We start from the raw sequence: 24,256 nt of genomic DNA, 5'->3' as shown, positions 1-24,256 counted from the left end.
CCTGATTAAGAAATAAGAGATTAAAAAAAGGAATAAAAAGAGAAAATGAAAAAGACATTTGGATAATTGATAGAAAATTTTATATTATCAAAAATAATAATAATTTTAGATGGACAATCAGTCGGTGTGAATATGAGTTTTAGTTGAATCTCCATCTATGAGTTGAGTTACGTTATAATAAATTGGGGGGGGGGGTTGATTAAAATCGGCCATAAAGATGATATCATGAAATTAATTATTTTTCAATATTATTTTCAAGTGTATCGGGTAAAAATATAAATCATATGTGGTTTTATAAAAAAAAATTAAAAATACTATTTCTATTATTTATTTGAGAAGGTTTTAGATTTGGACCAATTACATTTGTAAACATAATAAATAAATGTTTAATAATTTTACTTAAAGGAAATATGACAAATATGAGCCAAATGATTAACATCGATGATGTTTTTGAGCCAAAAGGTGGATGTTAGGGGTATTTTAGGGTCGAAAGGTAAATGGAGGGTAATCTTGTATCAATTTAAATATTTGAGGGGCATTTTAGGCCCTTTTCCCTTTTTTTTTTGTATTTAGTTTAGTAGAAGAAAAATGAGCAATTTGAAGAAAAAAAATATGTAAAATTTGTGATTAACTAGAATAATGAATTACTCACTTTGCCTATAATGACTTGTCCAATTTTTTATTCACCTCAATTAAGTGAATTCACTAAACAATAGGCATTCCCCATTCATGTGCAGGATCATTGAGTTAAGTATGGTGTGAATTGGGAAATGAGAACTAGAAAATGTGGAGGAACTAAGTTAATGAAAACAGAAAAGTCATTTCTCCCTCATTGGTAGAAGAGAGGAAAATTTTTGTCCTAATAGAAAATACTTCCTTTAACTCTTATAGTGTTAAAATTTACTTATTATTTATTAATTCCAACTAATATTTGTTACTATCTCCGGCGGAAAAGTTTGAGTTCTAGTTTGAGTGAATTTTTTAGAAAAAAGAACAATTTGCGTTTAATGGGTTACCAATTATAACTGAATCAGTGACAAATTTGAATATGCAACTAATGTATTATCTTTCCTATATTGTTATTTTGTCACTGTAGACTGTTATCAATTTTATTATAAGGTTATTTTTAACGAAACATATTCATTATAAAATGATAATATAAATATATGAGTATTTTTGATAATTTTTAGAGCTTATGGATATAAATCATATTGTTTTAAATAGCCAAATATTTTTGAAAAAGTTGGGCCAAACACATGATGAATCTTCACCAAAAACTTCATCCAAATATGATTTGCCAAGAATATTTGAATAATTGGGATAAAAACTAGCTAGATGTACCAAAGAGCACATGGATAATTATAGATAATAAGAATTCATTTTATTTTGAATTTAAAAATTCAATATAATATCATTATATATACCTTAGTTGATTTATTTGTTGTTATACTGAACAAACTCTATTGATAGTCAAATTGTAACTTCAGTAATTACTTTTTAAAATATAATTATTGTATTGCTTATTCATTTCAAGTTCAACTATCGATATTGTTTAGTCATATATGAATAACTATTTTCAATTTGAGTATTTTTTCCCTTCCAATCTAATTTTGAATTTCATAGTCATATTTTAATAACATTTATATTTTAGAAGTATGTATCAAGCGTCAAGATACATGAGCAAAACATGCGTCCAAAAACTAATAAAAAAAATTGAACAAAGTAAGACGGAGAAAGTTTTGAACTCCATTCAATTTCCTTTTCACTTATTGTCTTACTTTGCTCATTTTTATACTGTTTGCCTAAGATATCGTCCGATTTGTGCATCGTTATAGGCCTCTATAGTTTATTCATAATTCAGTTTCACCACATAACCTAACCCAATTTTTATTTTTTTTTAACTTTCTTCAAAAATAATCATCGGTTTTGCCACATTAACTAAAAGATACTATTTTATTTGTTTCCGTTTGTGTCTTAATTTCTTTTTTTAGTCTATTTAAAAAGTAATATCATTGTTATATTTAATAACTCTTTAATTTTAATATCTCGATAATTGAAGGAACAATGATGTGGAAAAAAGTAAAGTAAACTTGCTACTTATCAATTATCAAAGTAAAAATTTGTGATGTTATGCTTATAATCAGTATTCAGACGTTATTACTGTAGAAGATTATCACAAAATGGAACTTATGTAGCCTCTATATACTTAATATACTTTCTCAGCCACACACTCGCATACTAGCATAGGATGAGTTAGTTTAAATGCAGGTGTCAAACAATTCGAATCGATAATTTTTTTTCCAAATATTAAAAACCAGAAATACTCGAGTAATATGAAAATTCCATTATTTTCTAAAATTATTCATTCCGGTTGTAAAGCGGAAGAAGAGCGTGTGTGTGTGAATTCTCGGTAAGATATTTAAGTATAAATGTGATTTCATTCTAAACTGGATATTATTTATTTGTTCACTTCCTATTAAATAAACATGAACATCCAAGGAAAACATTATGCAGTTTGATTTTTAAAATCTTGGTATTTTTTTTATTAAGAATGACAATTATTTATGTTACATAGTTTGATTTATAAGATTTTAGAGCACCCATTCGTTAATTACTTTTTTACGTATGAAATTCTTGAACACCATTTATAAAAAATGTGGCTCTCTCACTGATGATACTTGTGGCGGAAATGAATTGTGAGTGGTGGTGAAAATAGATAGAGTAGCGATGAAATGTTATCATTGTAGAGATTATTAAATAAGCATTTCAACAATATTTAAACTCTGTTATAGATTTCATTAAAACCTATTAAGACAGTTAAAAAAACACAAAATAAAGGCACTTAGGGCCTCATTTGTTTTCATTAAGATTAAGACGTCTGAATCTAAACATTAAGACGTAGTTTCTAGGTCTGAACATTGAATCACTAAGATTTTTCAATATCTAAATGTACATAATTTTTATTTGAAAATTAGGAATTAAACACTATATCAATAAAAAGTTATAAACCAAACTAAGATAACTTCCTTCAAAAATTATCTCAAGAATAAGATTATAACTCACCCTAAAAAAATGATTTATTTATTTTCTTAAATAACTTTTTCTCAAGAAACAATGATAACTTCTTCCAAAGAAATTTTGACAACAAACAAAAACTTCTTTCAAAGAAATTTTGACAACAAACAAATTGTGAGAAGAAGAGTTCCATCAATATCAACTGACCCAAGAATATTGTATATATTAAAATATAAGATAAATACTTGAGATTTTATGAAAATTTACTTATTAAAAAAAAGGTATTTGGTTGGAAAACAAAAGGAAGAAACTAGAAACTTGCTCTGACGAGAAACAAGGAAGAAAGAGAATTCATATATGAGAGAACACTTATTATTTTAATAGAGTCTTAATGGGATTAAGACTTTGTTATAGATCTAATTCACTCAGAGTCATTAAGACCCGTTAAGAGGTTTTCTATAAAAAGAAACAAGTAGACTTAATGGACTGAATTTGAATAATTAAGATTCTTACATTAAAATCAAAAATACTTAATGAGTTGATTTGAATGATTTAAATTCAAACCTCCATGAAGTGCAAACAAATGAGGTCTTAATGATTAAATCTGAATAATTAAGATTCAGACCTTAAAAATAAACAGATCATGCTTCATCTGTTTGCACTTAAATGGAGGTTTGAATATTAATCATTAATATAAACCTATTAAGTACATGTGATAGGTCCGAATCTTAATCATTCATATTCAGTCTATTAAGTCCATTTGTTTCATTTTTTTTTAAAAAAACTCTTAATTGTTCTTAATGAATCTAAATGAATCAGATCTATAACAGAGTTCCAATACCATTCAGACTCTAGTAAAATAATAATTGTTCTTTCATAAACAAATCATCTTCTTAATTGATTCTCTTCTGGGCAAGTAGCAAGTTTTTTCCTCTCATTTTCCAATCAAATACCTTTTTTTAATAAATAAGTTTTCATAATATTTTACTATTATTAATCTAATATTTTAAATATATACAATATTCTTGGGTGAATTGATATTTATAAAGAACTCTTCTTGTCACAATTCGTTTGTTGTCAAAACTTCTTCGGTAAAAATTATCATTGTTTCTTGAGAAAAAAATGTTCAAGAAAACAAATGTACTATCTTTTTCTGGGTGAGTTATAATCTTATTCTTGAAACAATTTTTTGGAAGAAGTTAGACTGGTTTGGATTATAACCTTTATTGATATAGTGTACTCAATTCTTAATTTTTTTAAAAAATTATCCTCATTCAAATATTGAAAACAAATAATATTAATGATTTACTGTTCAGACCTAGAAACTAAGTCTTAATATTAATATGATCATTTAGATTAATGACGTCTAAATCTTAATGCACATCTTAACATTCAGATGCGCATTTGTATTTAAACATCTTAATCTTATTGAAAACAAATGAGGCCTAAATGACCGAGATATAAAATTTGCAAACAAACAAGGCCTAAGGGACGAGAGACAACATATTCAGGTGAAGAAATAAATGGTTCAACACTGATTATTCCCTTAATTGGGTGAAGAAATGTGGCTAGGCTTAAAGGGAAAAAAGGAAAAGACCAAACTACCCTTCTAAAAACGATTGAGGTGCCTTTACAAGAGAGGGTTCACTCAAACGGGCATAAATTTTACTTCAAGCTCGAAATTAAGAAAACTTGGTGGCATTGAAAAGAGGACTTAAAGACCTTCAAATTGATATGTCATGGGCCATATGAATTTTTATGTGCTAAGAGATAAAGTTAACCTAAAACATAAAACTAATGTTGAGTCGTACGAACCTCTTTACAATCCAAAGTGTTAAAATGTCTCCCTTTTGGGAACATTCATCCTCAAATGAGATCAAATTAATTACTTTCTAAAGAGTTAGCACCTTGGTCAGGAATTGATTTAGAAGGAAAGAGGTTATGGTATCTCTGCATCAGATCCTCATCGGTCTCCCAAATAGCTTTATCATAAAGTGATTCCTCCATAAGACCTTGATTGATGCAACTTCTTTGGTTCTCAACTTGCGAACCTGACGATCATGAATCTGAATGATAATATCCACATAAGATAGGTTTTCTTTGATACTAATATTCTCGATAGGTAAAATAGATGAAGGATAGATCAACCACTTCTATAACATAGAGATGTGAAAGATCGGCTGAACTGTTGCTAACTCTGATGGTAGCTCCAACTCATAATCTACATTGCCAAATCTCTCGAATATCTTCTAAGGACCAGTGCTCGGGGACTGAGTTTTCCGTTCTTACCAAATCTGATAACACCCTTAATAGGTGAAACCTTAAAATAAAATTAATTATTGATCACAAATTCCAACTCTCTCATTCTAACATCTATATAGGATTTCTGATAACTTTGCATTGTTTTTTAACTTTTTAGAATAATCTTTACTTTCTCCATAGCTTGATGAACCAAGCCTGACCGTATCAAACCAGCTTTACCAACTTCAAACCACCCAATAGGATTTCTGCATCGTCTTCCATAAAGAGCCTCATAAGTAGCCATCTGGATAGTAGAGTGATAACTATTATTATAGGCAAATTCTATGAGAAGCAATGGTCATCCCAATTCATATTGAAATCCATGACGCATGCCCTCAACATATTCTCTAAGGCTTGAATTGTGTGCTCTACTTGTTCATCCGTTTGAGGATGAAAAACAGTACTAATGTTTACCTTCGAACCCAAAACTTCTTTAAAAGACTTCCAAAACTGAGTGGTGAATTGTGCACCACTATCTGAAATAATAGAAACAAGAACTCCATGAAGTCGGACTATCTCTTAAATATATGATTTTGTTGAATTTGTGGTCTTTACTGGCAAGAAATGGGTTGTTTTAGCCATACGATCTATAATTATCCAAATTGAATCATGCTACCTGCGAGATCGTGTCAAGCTAGAAATGAAGTCTATATTAATCATATCTCACTTCCATTATGGAAGAGCTATGTTCTGAGCCACACTACCTGGCGTTTGGTGTTCCACCCTAACTGGTTGGCAATTTGGGCACTTAACAACGAAATCTACAATGCATCTCTTCTTACTATTCCACCAATAGAATTATCTCAAGTCATTGTACATCTTTGTGGAACCGGGTTAGATTGAGTATCTAGAATTATAAGCTTCTGTCATGTTCCTCTCATAGAGCTAATCCACCTTTGGTACACACAATCTACCTTGATACCTCAACACGCCATCTCCTCCTTATTTAAAACGCATTACGTTTTGCTTATAACCATTTACCTTTAGCTCAAGTAAGAGAGGGTTTTTGTCTTGTTTATCCTTTACCTTAGACACTAAGGATGATTTAGCCTCATTCATCATGACCACTCCTCGTTCACTAGAATCTAACAAACAGACTAACAACCAGGACAGTCTGTGAACTTTCTTAGCTATGATATTAGGATGATTATAAAAGTGATTGGCAAAGGATTCTTTCTTGTCTTTCTTAACATGAGCAATACGTCATAATTTTAACCTAGTTAAAGCATCATGAACAACATTAACCTTACCTGGGTGATAGGGGATACTCATGTCGTAGTCTTTGAGAAAATTAACTAGCTCTTTTGTTTGAGATTAAGATACTTCAAACTGAAAACATACTGGAGACTCTTCTGGTCGGTGAATACATCCACATGGACACTATATCGATAGTGACACCATAGTTTGAGAGAATAAAGCTATTTTTTTCAACTTGAGATCATGAGTCGGGTAATTCCTTTCATGAATCTTAATTTTTCTGGAGGCATAGGCTATAACCTTATCATTCTACATCAATATACAACCAAGTCCAACTCTGGATGCATTAAGTAAACAACAAAAGTCTTTGTATCCTCTGGTAGGGTCAATACTGGAGTGATGGTTAACCGGGTTTTCAAATCCTTGAAAATTTTTCTCACAAGTTTAACTTAGTTGTTTTCTGAGTCAACTTAGTCAATGGGGACGAAATAGAAGAACACCTCGATGAACCTTTTTTAGTAAACTTTCAACCCAAGAATCTCGTTATATTAGTTGGAGATGTGGATCAAGGCTAATTCTGTATTGCTTCAATCTTCTAATGTCAACTAGAATCTCTTTGCCATATACAATGTGTCCTAAGAATGCCACAGACTCAAACTATAACTCACACTTAGAAATTTTAGCATATAACTCTCTATCCTTAAGAGTTTTGGAAGAAAATTATGAGATTACTAGCATGGTCCTCCTCATTCCTTGAATATATCAATATGTCATTAATGAAAACGATAACAAACATATCAATATTTGACTTACATACTTTGTTCATAAGATTCATGAACGTTGTAAGGGCATTGGTCAAGCCAAAAAACATTATAAAGAACTCATAATGACCATAAAAGATCTTGAATATTTTTTCTGGGATGTCAATTTCTCTTGCTTTTAACTGATAATAGCCAAATCTGATGTCTATCTTAGATAAGCAAGTGGCACCCTATAGTTGATCGAAAAGGTCAGCAATTCTCAAAATGGGATATTTATTCTTTATGTGAGCTTGTTCAATTGGACATAATCGATACAAATTCTAAGGGAACCATGTTTCTTTCTCACAAATAAGACTGGAATTCCCCAAAGTGAAACACTAGGTCGGATGAAACCCTTATAAGAAAGATCTCTCAACTATTCTTTTAACTCAGATGTAGACATTGTATATGGTGGAATAAAGACGAATTGAGTATCAGGATGAATGTCTATGTCTCAAAGTCTATTTCTCTCTCAAGAGGGTCATCATCTGGAAAGACCTATGGAAACTCACTCACAACTACAACTATCTAATAGGTGGTGTATCCATACTAAAGTCATTAACTTGGACTAAGTGATACATGTAAACTAACTTTATGGCCTTAACGTATGAAATAAAATGACTCTTAGGCATTCTAAACTACTCCTTCACTCTAAAATTGTCTCATTAGGAAACTGAAACTTGACTACTTGAGTTCTACAATCAACTGAGACATAACAAGAAAGAACTAGTCCATACAATAATAACATCAAAGTCCACCATATCTAGATTAATTAAGTCAGTCAGCCATGGTGTCCTTTTGATTGAAAAAAATGATACAATCACGATAGACTCCTTTTTCTAGAATAGACTCACCAATCTATTTGGAAATACTAAAGGGATCAAGAAGTTTTTCAGGGAAAATGTCAAACCTCGTGGATACAAAAGGAGTCACAATAGGCAAACTCACACCTGGATCAAGTAAGGCATAAACATCAATGTAAAGACTTTAAGCTTATTACTGACAACATCTGGTGAGTTATCCAGATCCTAGAGACTAGTTATAACATGCAAATGGTTATTTCTCCGTCTATCCCTAAAGCAACTCCTCTCGGAGCACCTCTGCCAAAGCCGTTGAAGAAGATTGGGCTTAGTTTCCCCATTACCTTGCCCATTCTTAGGGAACTCTCACATAAAGTGACTAATTTGAACACACTTTAAGCAACCATTGGAGCCATAACGTTATGCTCCTGGGTGGATGCTACTGCACTTAGCACGTGTGGGGGTCTAAGTATTCCCTTGTGCATCACTACCTTGGGACTGACTAGGTCGAGCTCTGAAATTTTGGGAGTTCTAGTTTCTCAAATTGTTCATGTTATTTAGCATAGGCGCACTAGCTGACGATGGAGTATGTTTAGGTGATATTTGATGACCGATTTACATTCCCGGTCTTCTACTGGTCGGACTCGTGATTTTTTGTCGTAGTCCTCTTACTGCGGAACTCTTCCCTATCATTCAACTTATCTTCTTCAACTTTTTGCACATAAATTATGATTCTGGATATGTTTATGTCCCCTATTAGCATAGTCATCTTACCTTTCTTACTCGATAAGCGAGATAGACAAAAACAACTAAACTCATCTTACTCTTCATATCAACCACCATCTCCAGAGCATAGAGGGATAGTTGAGTGAACTCGAGGTTGTAATATTGCACACTCATAAAATCCTTCTTTAAATTAAGAAACTTTCTTACCTTTGATTCCCTTAGCTCTAGTGGAAAGAACCACTCTAATGACCCGGGAGAACCACTAGTCGTTACGGCATATTTGACCTCTCGGAGGTCTCATACAAGCCACACGGATCTATCATTGCATACGAGACTTAAAAATAAGTAAGAATTTAAAATTTTCTTCTCATACGAATAATATTTTCATTAATAAGAAAGCGGAATACTTTCAGAACATTTAACTTTACAACACGTATGTCTCATAAACCATCTAATACTTAAGAGTAAAACATTTTGGACTAATCCCATATAAGACTAAAATACATAAAGAGACCATAAAAAGGACATGCGGGTCTTGTCCTCGAATCTGTTAGGATGTAACACTTCGAAAATCTAAGACTTGTTCTAGAATCTAATGTAAGTGTTAACCTCGCCTATATGAATTTTAATGGAAGAACAATACTCATGCAATTCTTATTGAGCTATGATGATGATGTTTATACAAGGATTAGACCCTATGACCTACATTAAGCTATGATGATGAATAAAGGTAATAAAGACATTTCAAAAAGGGACTCTAGATTAGCACCGAGTGAACTCGAGTGAGGAGTGTCCCTTCCCACATAGGGAAGGTAGGATCACTAAGGTACTCTTGAGATTGGGACTCCGATGCATGTAGCATAAGGAGGGAACCTACTATATCTCCTAGTTCTTGAACTATGTTTCCCCATAGCAATACTAGCTAGTGGATCCACGTAGTTGCTATGTTCATATTTTTGTACTACCTTGGCAAGTAGTTCGACCTTTTTTGGTGTAGGGTTTCATGACACTGAATTCCACATTAGCTCAAGTGGTCTATGTAGGTTAAGTCAAGATGTTCCCAAAAGGTAAAATGAACTAAAATATTGAACTCTAACTAAGATGACCTAAGGGGTTTAGCTTAGTCTAGGTAGGGGTATGAGACTCTACCTAAACATTGCACTAATTAACCTTGAGGGAAGTCTTAGAAAGATGTTCTTATGTATGTATATTCTTATAAATGAAGATGATGTGTATATTATGATCTTACATGTTAATGACATTATATGAGGTTGATTACTCTTATGTGTATATACATGGTCTCTATTGCTAAAGTATGATATTGTGTACTCTTAATGTTATGTTATGTGAAGTTGGACATTGGTTATGGTTCTTGATAGGTTTACTTGATTAAGTAAGGTTATGGGGCTTTGCTTAGTTATTGCACAAGTGGACTTAAAGAGGGTCATGAGTGATGGTCTTGCTTTGGTTATGTTGAAATGTACTCTTATTCATGCTTGTTGCGATTATAACTTAATGATAGAGTTACTTTGATTATGTGTTCAATTATATGATATGCATGTTGACTTGACTAGACTTGGTGTTGTTGGTATTGTGATGTACATGTCTATGACTTAATGAGTATATCCTATTGATTGGTATGGTTTTATTGAATTTGCATAAAGATTTTCAAAGTAAATTGCATAGTTTAATGAAATGTCCCTTTTTAGCATGATTTCAAGATATGTGTGCATATGGTCTCATACTTAGTACAAGTGGTGTACCAACCCCGTTTCTTCTTTTTCCCCAACATTTTAGGTTTCGGCCGTTGAAGAATTTTGGACACGACTTTGAAGAAGACTTGGAATTCTTAATCATCCAAGTTAGGTAGGTCCTCACTTTCTGACGGTAATGCCACTATCAAGCTTATGAAGTTGTTTTTGTATTAAGACTCTTGTGTTTCTTTCCTTTTTATTTGAGTACTAAACATTTTATGACCTATATATGGTCTTATTTAATTGATGTATGGGCCAGACCCAAATTATTACACTCTTGTTAGATGGTTATGAGATGAGCCGACTATTTGAGACTATGTTATATTATACATATCTATGTGCAATAAAAGAAGAAGACTAAGTAATCTTCCTATTCGAAGGGTCTATGTATACTCGATAAATATATACTATGTGTATGTAGAGGTCTATGTAAACCTCAATGTAGAAGTAATGAAAAAGTTTTTAATTTCCGCTAAATTTTGACCTATGAATGTAATGATGTAAGCTAAGAGGCTAGTCTTAGTCCTTAAAGAGAATGACGACGCAGTTACGTTTATGGGGTGCTCCTAGGATGTGACAGAGGACTCACCAATACTTCATCCTCAATCCTTAGAAACCTATCCACTATCCATGGATGTCATGACCTACAATCCCTACACTTTAGTCAAAAAGGTAAAAGAAGGGTTTAGCACATTTAATGCACTAAGTATGGAAGCCATGAAAATAACATGCAAAAGGGGACATTTAGAGTAAAAACATGCTTTCATGACATTTTGATAAAGAAACTTCATCATAATAGTTTAATAACCATAAGACAAGTCGACAATCATATATAATACATATTAAGCTAATATCAACATATAACATTTAATTTCAAAATCATCAAGTGAGCTTTATCATCATTTAGACTCTCTACCTAAGGTTACTCTAATACCCACCTAAGTAAGAATGAAGCGACCGCCCATACACCCTCTTCAAGCACACCTAAGTGATCCTCAAAGCTACCCTAGATAAGAACCTTTCTATTCAACATACTATTATTAGGAGAACATTCTTTACTTAAGTCATTTAGAAGTCGAACATACGAATGGGGGACTTTACGTAATGGTCTTAGAAGACCTAGGGAACTCACTTTAGTATCTTCAAAGACTACTCGTGTCATGTGTAGATAGCGTCCCATTCCACTACCCACACGTTGTAGAAAACCTTTCCAATAGCTAGAGCGCACATCCCAAATGATGAGAATAGATATTAACCGACATAGACCATACTAGTTAGGCATGGAATCCGGTGTCATAAGACCCCACACCTTGAAAGATGTTCTACTTGCCAAAGGTAGATTTAGGACACATCCCATGTTGGCACATTATTAAGGGATATCAAGGGTTTCTTTGTACTCTAGTCTCATTCTCAAGTAAAGCTACTACCACAAGCATATCTACTCGGTGCTTTGTCTTGTTTCTCATAAAGTAAGTTCATTCACATAAGGGTTTTGAGAAGGTACCATTTATTAGTCTTACCAACTCATAATACCATTACCAAGAAGGGGTCCGCAGGGGTTGCCGATCAAGGTTAATTAGGATAGCTCTTATAACTTTCTTAAAGATGGTCGACTGCCATTCCGTCCAACCTATATCTAAGTCTATCGTTCCACTCAAGAAGGAGGTATCGTATTGGTCTATCCCTTCAAGGCTTTTTAATTAACTTTCTTGTCATTTCAAGGTTTCACATTCATAACCTTCTTCTCATATTCAAGGTTTTACATTCTTGACCTTCTTATCATATTCAAGGTCTCACATTAGTCATTCATGGAAGGAAACCTACTTTAGGTCTACCGATCCTAGACTTTCATTCATTCATGACAAGGGTGCCTAAGCCTATCAAGTCAAGAGATCATGTTCACATAACTTTCATGCATCAAGTAGGGACAACTAGGTCTACCTAACAAGACACCATATCAACATGTAGAGACTCTTCATAGTCTATCATCATCATATACCAACATTTACAGGAACATGCTTTCATTCACAATATAACATAACTTTATACTATATCACCTCAAGATCACATGAACACCTTCACATTATGGACATTACACAAGATCACGCTTCTATCACATATAACTTCACTTTATACATTCATATAAGCCATAACACCTTATACATAGTCACGTTGCTTCACATAACCTACTTCACATTATACCTTCATATGAACCCTAACATGATACTACTACAATTCACATAATAATGCCGACAAGACCATGATCTTAATAAGAACAACAAGTAAACACCACCACCATAAGTGGACCATACCAATCAATAGCAATTCGATATCAATTCTATATTAACTAAGGGAATTAGGTCAACTTACCTTCTTCCTATAGACAAGATCACCAATCCTTAACATCTCCAACAATTCACAATATAAAGAATAATTAACCATAGAAATCAACAAAACAACATAATCTGAACTCAATTCTATCATCATTAGATCATAAGCAATTAACCCATTCAAAAGCCAAATTTAGAGATTTGAGAAGATCAAAGGGTTCATGATATTTACATTGGAAAACATCAAATTAACATCAATAATATCATATCTAATTATTTGAAAACGTTTCATGCAAGAACCCATGACTTAGAGTAGAAATTGGACTTTTTCATAAACTTTGAAATCTTGAAAATCACTTTGAAACTGGCTCTAAGATGATAACAAGACTTATATAAAGAACTCCTATACCTTATTATATGAAAACCCAAGATAGTTGAAGAAGAAATCCGTTGGAACCATCCTTCCTAGAAGCTCCAAGACCTTGATCTTCAATGGAGGCTTGAGAGAATTTTGGAAGAGAAGAACTTTTGAGGGTTTTGAAATTCTTAGATCTAATTGTGGGTTTAGGATTTTTGATGGGGGGATGAGTGTATAATTACCTAAAATCAGTATATAATACACCCCAAAATTCCCAAAACACCCCTACATTAATTGGACCCTTTTAGATAAGTCAAACTAAACTTAAATTTTTGAAATTATTGTCGGAAAATAAGTCTGCGTCATGGAGCTGTTCCCTGAAGATTTTTGAAAATAAAATTTTGGATAGTAGAGTCCACGACGTATACGTGATGCGAACCAAACATTTTGGCCTTAGGTGAAGTAAGTTCGTGATGCGGACTTGTTCCTTCCAAGAACAAAACTTGCTGCCTTGGGCAGCTTGTTTGGCTAATGCTTGGGTCCTTCTCAAGGACCCTTAGGTTGGTCCTTGGGGAGTCGTTATCAAATTTTTTGACCCTAATCATGTCCCTCTAGGTTTTACGGTCATCCCCACTGATTTTAAACTCCAAACAACACATAAAATCATGCACAATATACGGGGACACACTAGCACACAAAAAGACTAGTTTATGAACGTCTTGGTCGTCGCTTGATGTTCGACTTCAAAATTCTTTAAAAATGACTTCTAAAACTATTCTTCATTATTTTAACAAGTTATTTAACTTATAAAACACAAGTGAACTCTAGTCCATCCTAGTTCATTTTTAGGGTCGTTACAATCACCCCAAGAAAGCAGTTTCAAACACAACCCAACTCCAAGGTAGTGCCCCCTAGCCCTATTCTTCCTCCACTGATCATAACATATCCTAGAAACACCGTTGAATTGATATCAAACTAACTTCACACATTCTGCAGCTACACACGCATGATCTTTGACCCTGTGAACTCTGGGGGATTCATCCTCAGAATCTCATGGATCCTAGATGTGTCATCCACAGCCTAACGATATACTCTTTGTTGACCAACCTGATTTGCCACAACTTGAGTCAACATCATAATGGCATTCTTGAACTCAACATCGGTGACATATCCTTAAGGGGGTTACACCTCTAGTGCATTGGGATCAAACTGACCTTGTGGATTAACATTTCTCCTAGAACGATGTCTTCAAACATCTCTTCATGGAGGCATGATCTCAAAAGAAATGCATAAACACGAGTTAGAAGAAATTCATAGAGTTGGACTTTATCACAAGAATAGGAGTACGAAGAAAGTGAAATCTTTCTATATAGACTCCTAATTATAGATGTAGCGCACTTCACACCGATAAGAAAGACTCTACAAACAGGTCTGCATGGACACCCTAGCACTCTTGAACTCTGTGTTCTGATATCAAGTTTGTCATGCCCTACACCTACACCCTGGACGTGACCGACACTCGAGAACTATTTATGATCCCAAGCGAACTCTTGGCATGGATGACTACTCAGCGGATGATTTACTCAAGAAATAATAAGATTAGAAATAGAATTTAGACATTCAAACTCAAACAATTATCCAATTCAACTGTCTAAAATTACTTAAGTTTAATAATGATAATACCCTGCAAAAAAACAATCTCAAAACATCTCAACAAAGGGAAAATAATGAGAAACTCTTCAACTATAACTGTCTATGAATCCTCTATAGTTCAACATGGATGTCGTGACAAGACTCACTACACCCTAAAAGGAGTAAACTGAAAAGGAAAAAGGGAAAATCCTCCTGAATGCAAGGAGGCTCACCAAAGCTAACTGGAATGTTAAATAATCTCAACGAAGCGTCTGTTTATAATACTAAAAACCTGTATCTGCATCATAATAAGATGCAGACCGAAGGACACCAATATTATATGGAATGTATGAGCATGTAAAAAAGACTGGATGCATGCATTGTTAACTGAGTACTTGGAAACTTCTTTTTAGTTTCTTTCGATAAAGTAAGTTTCTCATAAGGTAGGGGAAGGTTCGTTGATGATTTCTCTATTATAAAATATGTCTAAGTCATTAACATAAAGCTAACTGGCCAATATTAAAAGTGTTATGGTCGTCTACAACTATTCTGCCTCTCAGATACCATTTCATGTTTATTTCAATCATCTAGTTGCTTATGGAGAATATTTTCTATTATAAGTCATTTATTGTTCCCTACAATAACTTGATGTAGGTCTTCGTTGTTCAAGGATTTATCCTCCTAAAGTTTGCCTACTTCAGATTAAGGTTCATTCTCCTTTATGTTTTTTCTACTATAAAATATAATTGGTGATCTTCTATCGCTAGACATTAAGTTTCTTCTTAATGAATAAATGAATGTTCTTTTAGTTCATATTCAGTATAATTTTTTAGAAAGTTAGATATTTAGTTGTCCTTGCTTGTGAATTGAGGTTGTCAGTCGTGCTTCTGCTGGGAGAAGGTGAAAACCTTTATGCCTTCTTGCAATTCTATATTTTCTCAATCTGTTGAATTATTGCCAAAGTTGTACAAACTCTTCACTTTCAATTCCATATTCGTGTTGGATTCTCTACAGGTATATTTGATTCTCTAAAAAATTACACTACATTTTGAATTCTAAGTATTTTGGAACGAAACACCCTCGACGGTCCGTCGTGGGGTCCGTCGACCAGGACAGCTTTTCCAGAATTAAAATCTGCTACTCAAATTGACTAAACAGGTTGTTACAATAGATACCAATTTACCCATCGTTCATCCTAGAACGATCGTAAGAAGAAAAACAAGGGCGAAAAGGAGTACCTGAATCTGTAAACAGGTGTGGGTATCTTTCTTGCATGTCAGCTTCTTTCTCCCAAGTGGCTTCTTCAACGGGTCGATTCTTCCATTGAACTTTGATAGATGCAATTTCCCTTGACCTCAACTTGCAAACTTCTCTGTCTAAACTAGTAAAAGGCTCCTCCTCATAAGACAAATTCTCATCAAGCAAGACTGAATCCCAACGAATAATATAGTTTCCATCCCCATGGTATCTTTTCAACATAGACACATGGAATAGCGGATGCACCCCCGACAGTCCTGGGGGCAAGGCTAATTCATAAGCTACCTCCCCCACGCGCTTCAGAACTTCAAATGGACCAATATGCCTTGGGCTTAGCTTACCTCGCTTACCAAACCGCATCACCCCTTTCATGGGCGACACCTTCAGTAAGACTTGCTCACCCTCCATAAACTCCATGTCTCTATCCTTTCGATCCGCATATTCTTTCTTCCTGCTTTGAGCCGCTAAAAGCTTTTCTTGAATAGATTTCACTTTCTTCAATGAATCCCTCAAAAGGTCAGTACCCCAAGGTCTAACCTCAAATGCATCAAACCAACCAATGGGAGACCTACATCTTCTCCCATACAATGCCTCGAATGGGGCCATATCAATACTTGAGTGATAGCTATTGTTGTATGAGAACTCTGCTAAGGGTAAGAAGTTATCCCAATGACCACCAAATTCTATCACACATGCACGAAGCATATCCTCCAACACTTGAATCATTTGCTCAGACTGACCATCGGTCTGAGGATGGAACGCAGTACTAAGGTCCAACCTAGTACCTAATTCAGCATGCAATGTTCTCCAAAACTTAGAAGTAAACTGCGTACCTCTATCTGATATGATGGAGAGTGGAACTCCATGCAATCGAACGATTTCTGAGATATAGATTCTGGCTAACTTCTCTGCATTGTAGGTCACCTTGACCGGAATGAAGTGAGCAGACTTAGTTAACCTATCAACGATTACCCAAATGGAGTCAAACTTCCCCAATGTCTTTGGAAGACCAACCACGAAGTCCATTGCAATTCTCTCCCACTTCCATTCAGGAATAGCCATTCTCTGAAGTGTTCCTCCTGGCCTCTGGTGTTCATACTTTACTTGCTGACAATTTGGACATTTGGCAACAAAATCAACAATGTCGCGCTTCATTCTACTCCACCAAAAGTGTTGCTTTAGGTCACGGTACATCTTGGTTGCACCAGGATGTATAGAATATCCGGAACTATGAGCCTCTGTAAGAATAGTGTGGATCAAGTCATCAACACGGGGCACACATACCCTTCCCTTAATTCTCAAAACACCTTCCTCATACATTATTGCTTCTTTAGCCTCTCCTCGCAACACCATATCCCGAATTCGGCTTAGTTTCTCATCATCAAACTGTTTTCCCTTGATCTTGTCAAGAAAAGAAGATCTCGCCTCCACACTGGCCAAAAATCCTCCCTTCTCATGTACTTCTAACCTCATAAAGTCGTTAGCCAGAGTCTGAACCTCTCTAGCCAATGGGCGTCTAGAAACTTGTAAGTGGGCTAAACTACCTATGCTCTCTGCTTTTCTACTTAAGGCGTCTGCCACCACATTAGCCTTTCCTGGGTGATACAAGATGGTAACATCATAATCCTTCAGTAGTTCCATCCATATCCTCTGTCTCAAATTCAAATCCCTCTGAGTAAAGACATACTGTAGGCTACAATGATCCATGTAGACTTCACACTTAACTCCATATAGATAGTGCCTCCATTGCTTTAATGCAAACACTATCGCAGCCAACTCCAAATCATGGGTCGGATAATTACGTTCGTGCACCTTTAATTGCCTCGAAGCTTAAGCAAATACATTCTTCTCTTGCATTAGTACTGCACCCAAACCTGAATAGGATGCATCACAATAGACAATGAAATTCTTACCTTCCACTGGCAAGGTAAGGATTGGTGCGGTAGTCAACAAAGTCTTGAGCTTCTGAAAGCTTTCTTCACACTCGTCTGACCATACAAATGGAACATTCTGTTTAGTCAAGTTCGTCAATTGGGAAGCAATGGAAGAGAATCCCTTGACAAATCGACGGTAATAGCTAGCTAAACCAACAAAGCTCCTTATTTCTGACACATTAGTAGGTCTACCCAATTCTTCACTGTCTCAATCTTAGAAGGATCCACCATCACCCCATCCTTAGAAACCACATGCCCCAAGAAGGACACTGCATCTAGCCAAAACTCACACTTGGAGAATTTGGCATAAAGCTTTTTCTCCCTCAACATTTCCAATACAATTCTCAAGTTCTCCTCATGTTCCTTCTTGCTCTTGAGTATACCAATATATCATCAATAAATATGATCACAAAGAGATCCAGATATGGCTTAAAAATCTCATTCATCAAGCTCATGAAAGTAGCAGGGGCATTCGTAAGCCCAAAAGACATTACTAAGAACTCATAATGCCCATACTTGGTCCGAAAAGCAGTCTTGGGCACATCTGCTGCCCGTATTTTTAATTGATGATAACCAGATCTCAAGTCGATTTTTGAGAAGGTACAAGCACCTTGTAACTGATCGAACAAATCATCAATGCGAGGAAGAGGATACTTGTTCTTAACCGTTACCTTATTCAGTTGTCTGTAGTCTATGCACATCCGAAAGCTTCCATCCTTCTTCTTCACAAACAAAACAGGAGCACCCCAAGGGGATGCACTTGGTCTAATGAAGCCTTTGCTCAACAACTCTTGAAGTTGAGCCTTTAACTCCCTTAACTCAGTGGGAGCCATTCTATAAGGGGGTATAGAAATGGGGCGAGTACCCGGTTCAAGATCGATGCAGAAGTCAATATCTCTATCCGGTGGCATACCAGGAAGGTCTGCAGGAAACACATCTAAAAACTCGTGGACTATCGAAACCGACTCAATTGAAGGTACTTGGGTAGTATCATCCCGGAGGCGTGCCAAGAAAGATAAACAACCCTTACTAACTGTTCTCTTAGCATGAAGAAAGGAGACGATACGAACCGGATTGGAAGTGTAGTCACCCTCCCACACTAAAGGATCTGTCCCAGGCTTGGCTAACGTCACAGTTTTAGCATTACAATCCAAGATTGCAAAATTTGGAGAGAGCCAAGTCATACCCATAATTACATCGAAGTCAACCATTTCTAAGATAACCAAGTCTACATGAGTATTGCTCCCCACAAAAGTCACAAGACAAGACCTATACACCTTTTCAACTATCACAGACTCACCCACCGGAGTAGAAACATGAATAGGCATGTCATGCAATTCACAATGTAAATTAAGACCATTAGCAAATGCGGAAGATACATATGAAAATGTAGAGCCAGGGTCAAATAATAAAGAAGCCATACAATCACAAACCAAAAGATTACCTGTGATAACAGCATCTGAAGTCTCCGCTTCTGACCGCCCAGGGAAAGCGTAACAATGGGCCCTATCACCTGTCTGCCCGTTGCCCCTACCATGTTGCGCTGCAGTAGTTCCCATTTGTCTATCACCCCGGCCGTTTTGGTGACCACCATTACCTCGGCCACCACGTCCTCCAGAATAGCGGCCTCTACCATGACCACCTCTACCTCTAGCTATTGGGGGTCTATAACTCTATTTTGGACAATTCCTCCTAATATGTCTAGTCTCCCCATATCCATAACACTCCCTGGAGTCAAGCATAGGTCTCTCAGAGAAGCGTTGACCGGTTTGAGGTGGACCCCCAACTACAGTCTGTAGTGAAGACTGAATTGGTCGGACTGAGTAACCTCCTGAACCCTGTCCTCTAGAGTAAGAACCATTAAACTCACCTCCCTTTGGAAGCCTTTTTGATGTCGTTGCCATGGTGAAGTCATCTGGCTTCACTCCCTCTACCTCTATCACGAAGTCTACCACTTCTTGAAAAGATTTTGCCGTAGCCGCTACCTGTAAGGCTGAAATCCGCAATTCTGACCTTAACCCCTTCACAAAACGGCGAATCCGCTCTTGTGGACTGAAACAAAGTTGGGTGGCATACCTGGATAATACACGAAACTTAGCCTCATATGCGGTAACCGAAATCCTACCTTGCTCTAGGCTCAAGAACTCATCTCTTTTTCTATCCCTCAAAGAACGGGGGATATACTTCTCCATAAACAAGCTAGAGAATGATGCCCAAGTCATAGGTGGTGCCTCTGTTGATTGACACTCCACATGTGACCGCCACCACATTTTGGCTTTCCCTTGAAACTGATAAGTCACAAACTCAACACCAAACCGTTCTACTATACCCATCTTGTGTAGTAGCTCATGACAGTCGACCAGAAAATCGTAGGCATCCTCAGATTCAGCACCCTTGAAGACTGGAGGTTTCAATTTCAAGAACTTACTGAAAAGTTTACGCTGATCATTTGTCATTATCGGCCCTGTAGTCAGACGAGGAAACGTGCCTATTCCCAATGAGGCATCTATGCGGGGAGCCACAGTAGCCGCATGTTGTACCTCCGGAGCCTGAGGTGCTGGTGCAGAAAACACTGGAGGTATCTGTCCTTGATCAGATAACCCGCTAAGATAAGCAAGAACCTGATTGATCATCTCTGGGGTAGGTTGGGGTGGTAATTCCTTATTCTGTGCTTGTTCATTTTCCCCATCCTCCCCTTCTCTTACTACTTCCTCAGTCGGTGGAGGAGTCACCGCCCTAGTACCAGATGGGCTAGGCGTTCGTCCTCTTCTTCTAGAGGACGTCCTCCCGCGACCTCTACCGCGGCCTCTTGCCACTGTTCCTTTTTGAGCTACAACCTCAGTGGCTGGCTCAGATGCATCTTGTCTTGCCGATGTTGATGTTGGCGCGGTTGTTGCTCTAGTTCTAACCATCTGCGAAATAGAGTGAAGATGGTCAGATACCAATTTGTATCACCTAGATACCAATTTGACCCAAGTAATAGCACAAAAGAAAGAAAGAAAGAATGGAATTTTCCTAAAGTCTTATAGCCTCTCAAAGAAAAGTAAAGGCGTCTCCCTACCGTTCCTTAAGACTCTACTAGACTCGTTCTTGTGTGATGAGACCAACGAACCTAATGCTCTGATACCAAGTTTGTCACGACCCAAATCGAGTCGCGAGTGGCACCCACACTTATCCTACTATGTGAGCAAACCAACCAATCTAAACCCTAACATTTCAACATAATAAAAAGAATATAATGCGGAAGACTTAAAACTCATTAATGAAAATAGATTAATAACTTCTAAAAACTCAAACACTTATTATTATCCTCAAAATCTGGAAGTCATCACCACAAAAACATCTATCCTCAAATTACTATATCTAAGAATGTCTAAGAATCTAAAATAAATAAAAGCTAGTCCATGCCGGAAGTTCAAGGCATCAAGACATGAAGAGGAAGACCCAGTCCAAGCTAGAAGCATTAGCTCACCCTGAAATCCGGTGTAATGAAGACTGGCTAGAGTTGCGGTTGAGTTGAAGACGACGGCACGTTTGCTGCACTCCACAAATAACAAAGAAAGAAATATACAAGTAGGGGTCAATACAAACACAAGTACTGAGTAGGTATCATCGGCCAACTCAAAATAGAAAACAGCATATATCAGATAATATCATAAATCAACTACAATAATCAATCTGTAGCAACAACATGTACAAGAATCTTTGATAAATAACGTCAAGTACACTCATGAGGACTCAAGCCTCCATATCATACTCATTTGGGAAAAAGGTTCATTAAATTGAGTATATTAGCATCTTTCAAGATTCATTATCTTTATTCCTCTTTTGTCGGTACGTGACACTCTGATCCTCATCATACTATCCTAGTGTCGGAACGTGACACTCTGATCCCCTAATTCTACGTGTCGGTTCGTGACACCTGATCCCCTAATTCAACGTATCGGTTAGTGACACCCGATCCCCTAATTCTATGTGTCGGTTCGTGACACCCGCTCCACTAATCTCATTCTGTTAATTCATCAAGCCTTCTTTCATACTAAGGCATCATCATTCTCATTACTTTAGTTCATCGAGCCTTCTTTGATACTAAGGCATCATCATTAACAAGAGGTTTTTCAAGATTTAGGATTCAATAGCTTCATCATGCTTATTTTATCACAATTATATCATCACAACACGCAAACACACAATTAAGCATATAGAAGGGTTTACAACACTTCCCAATACATATCATTCGCTATTAAGAGTTTACTACGAATAGCATAAAAAACCATAACCTACCTCCACCGAAGATTCGTGATCAAGCAAGCAATTTCCTCAAGATCTTTGCTTTCCTCTTCGTTTCTCTCTCTCTCTCTCGATCGTTTCTCCCTCTCTTTCTATTCTTTTCTTTTTCTTATTCAAACCCTCTTTCTTTTACCCTAATTAGCATATAATTAAGTATGAAAGATGATGAGTTTAACCCACTAACTAATTCAAGGTTATCTCTTTTAACCCTCAAGTCGTTAAATTATTAACATTAACCTACTAAATTTATAATTATAGCAGGAATAGTCCAAAACGCCCCCTTAAAACATTTAAAGAAATCCGACTCAGCCTGGGATTACACAACCTGTGACGGGCCGTCGTGACTGCGACGGTCCATCCTGCTGCTTCCGTCACAGAGTTCAGAGACTGAAATTTACTGAAGAGTCTGTGACGGCCCGTCATGCCTGTGACGGTCCGTCCTGCCACTTCGTCACAAAGTTCAGAGAGTCGATTTCAGTACCCAATTTTCAGAATTCTAAGTATTTTGGAACGAGACACCCTCGACGGTCCGTCGACCAGGACAGCTTTTCCAGAATTAAAATCTGCTGCTCAAAACGACTAAACAGGTCGTTACAAATAATAATAGTAAAAAAAAACAGACAAAGAATTGTGCTAACAAAAAATCATGCCAGAACGAAATGTGACTTAGCCCATTTGTATTGGCACAACTCAAAGTACAGTTTTATGTGATCGACACTGAAGCATCTCATCAATTGATTTTTCCTATAAAAAAAATCATCTCATAAGCTATAGACACAAAATTACAAATTTTATTTTTCATCAAAGATTAAAATCTTAAACTTCAGTCAAACATCCAAAAGAAAAATGTTTCAATGCTCTCTATCAAACTCATAATAAAATAGAATGTAAAAAGCAAGAAGAAATACATATATGAAATGCAAAAAGACATGGATCATAGTGGAAAGTGTAAAGAGACAACAGTTTTTTAGAAAATTATTAATGAATAATTATCTTTTTAATGTATTTATTTCATGTAAAAATATATATTTAAAGTACAATATGATATGATAATTATTTAATATATTGTTAATTAAATATTTTCATTTAATATAAGGGTAAAATGGTAATCCAACATTGTACTTTGATGCTTTCCACTTATAATAATGACATAATACATATATTAGACTCTAAACTTGGCTTCAAATTTTAACTTTGACCTCCAACTTTTATAATGCACAAACAAACACTTTAACTATCCAACTTTCAAATAAATAAACACATGGGTCCTACATGGAAAAATACACGTAGGACACCACGTAAGACAAAAAAAATGACATGTAGGATGACATGTAGGACATGTGTGTCTATTTGTTCAATTTTATACAAGTTCAAATATCTACTTGTGCACCCCCAAAGTTGAAGGGCATAAATATGATTTGAAGCCAAGTTAAAGCCAAGTTAAAGGGCATATTTATGATAATTGTCTCCATTAGAATTGCTCATCTTGAACCCATTATTCTAGCGCAAATATAATCAAATTTAGCTATTAAACTTTTTTAACTCACATCTCTTAACACTGTTAATTTCTTCTAGGGATCTTCTGAATCTTTAATGTTCTGATCCTCTGCTTTTGTTCAGAGTATAAGAATTGAAAAGGAAAAAGAGCTACCTTAAAAATGATGCTCTTCATTTTCTTCATTTAAACTCAACTCTAGTTTAAATATGTTAAACGCTACTCCCTTATTGCAATGGTGTAAAAAATATAATACAACCAGGTTATTTAGGATAGAGAGTTAGAATGTAGATGGGTGCGATCGCCTGTTTGGTGGAAGATACAGGGGCTAGCCTCGTACCCTCTTGTCTTTATTTAGTACTAGTAT

The sequence above is a fragment of the Solanum lycopersicum genome, chromosome 10 (genome assembly GCF_036512215.1).
Source record: "Solanum lycopersicum chromosome 10, SLM_r2.1".
Classification (NCBI taxonomy): Eukaryota; Viridiplantae; Streptophyta; class Magnoliopsida; order Solanales; family Solanaceae; genus Solanum; species Solanum lycopersicum.
The sequence above is the reverse complement of the archived record's forward strand: the minus strand, read 5'-3'. Positions refer to the sequence as shown.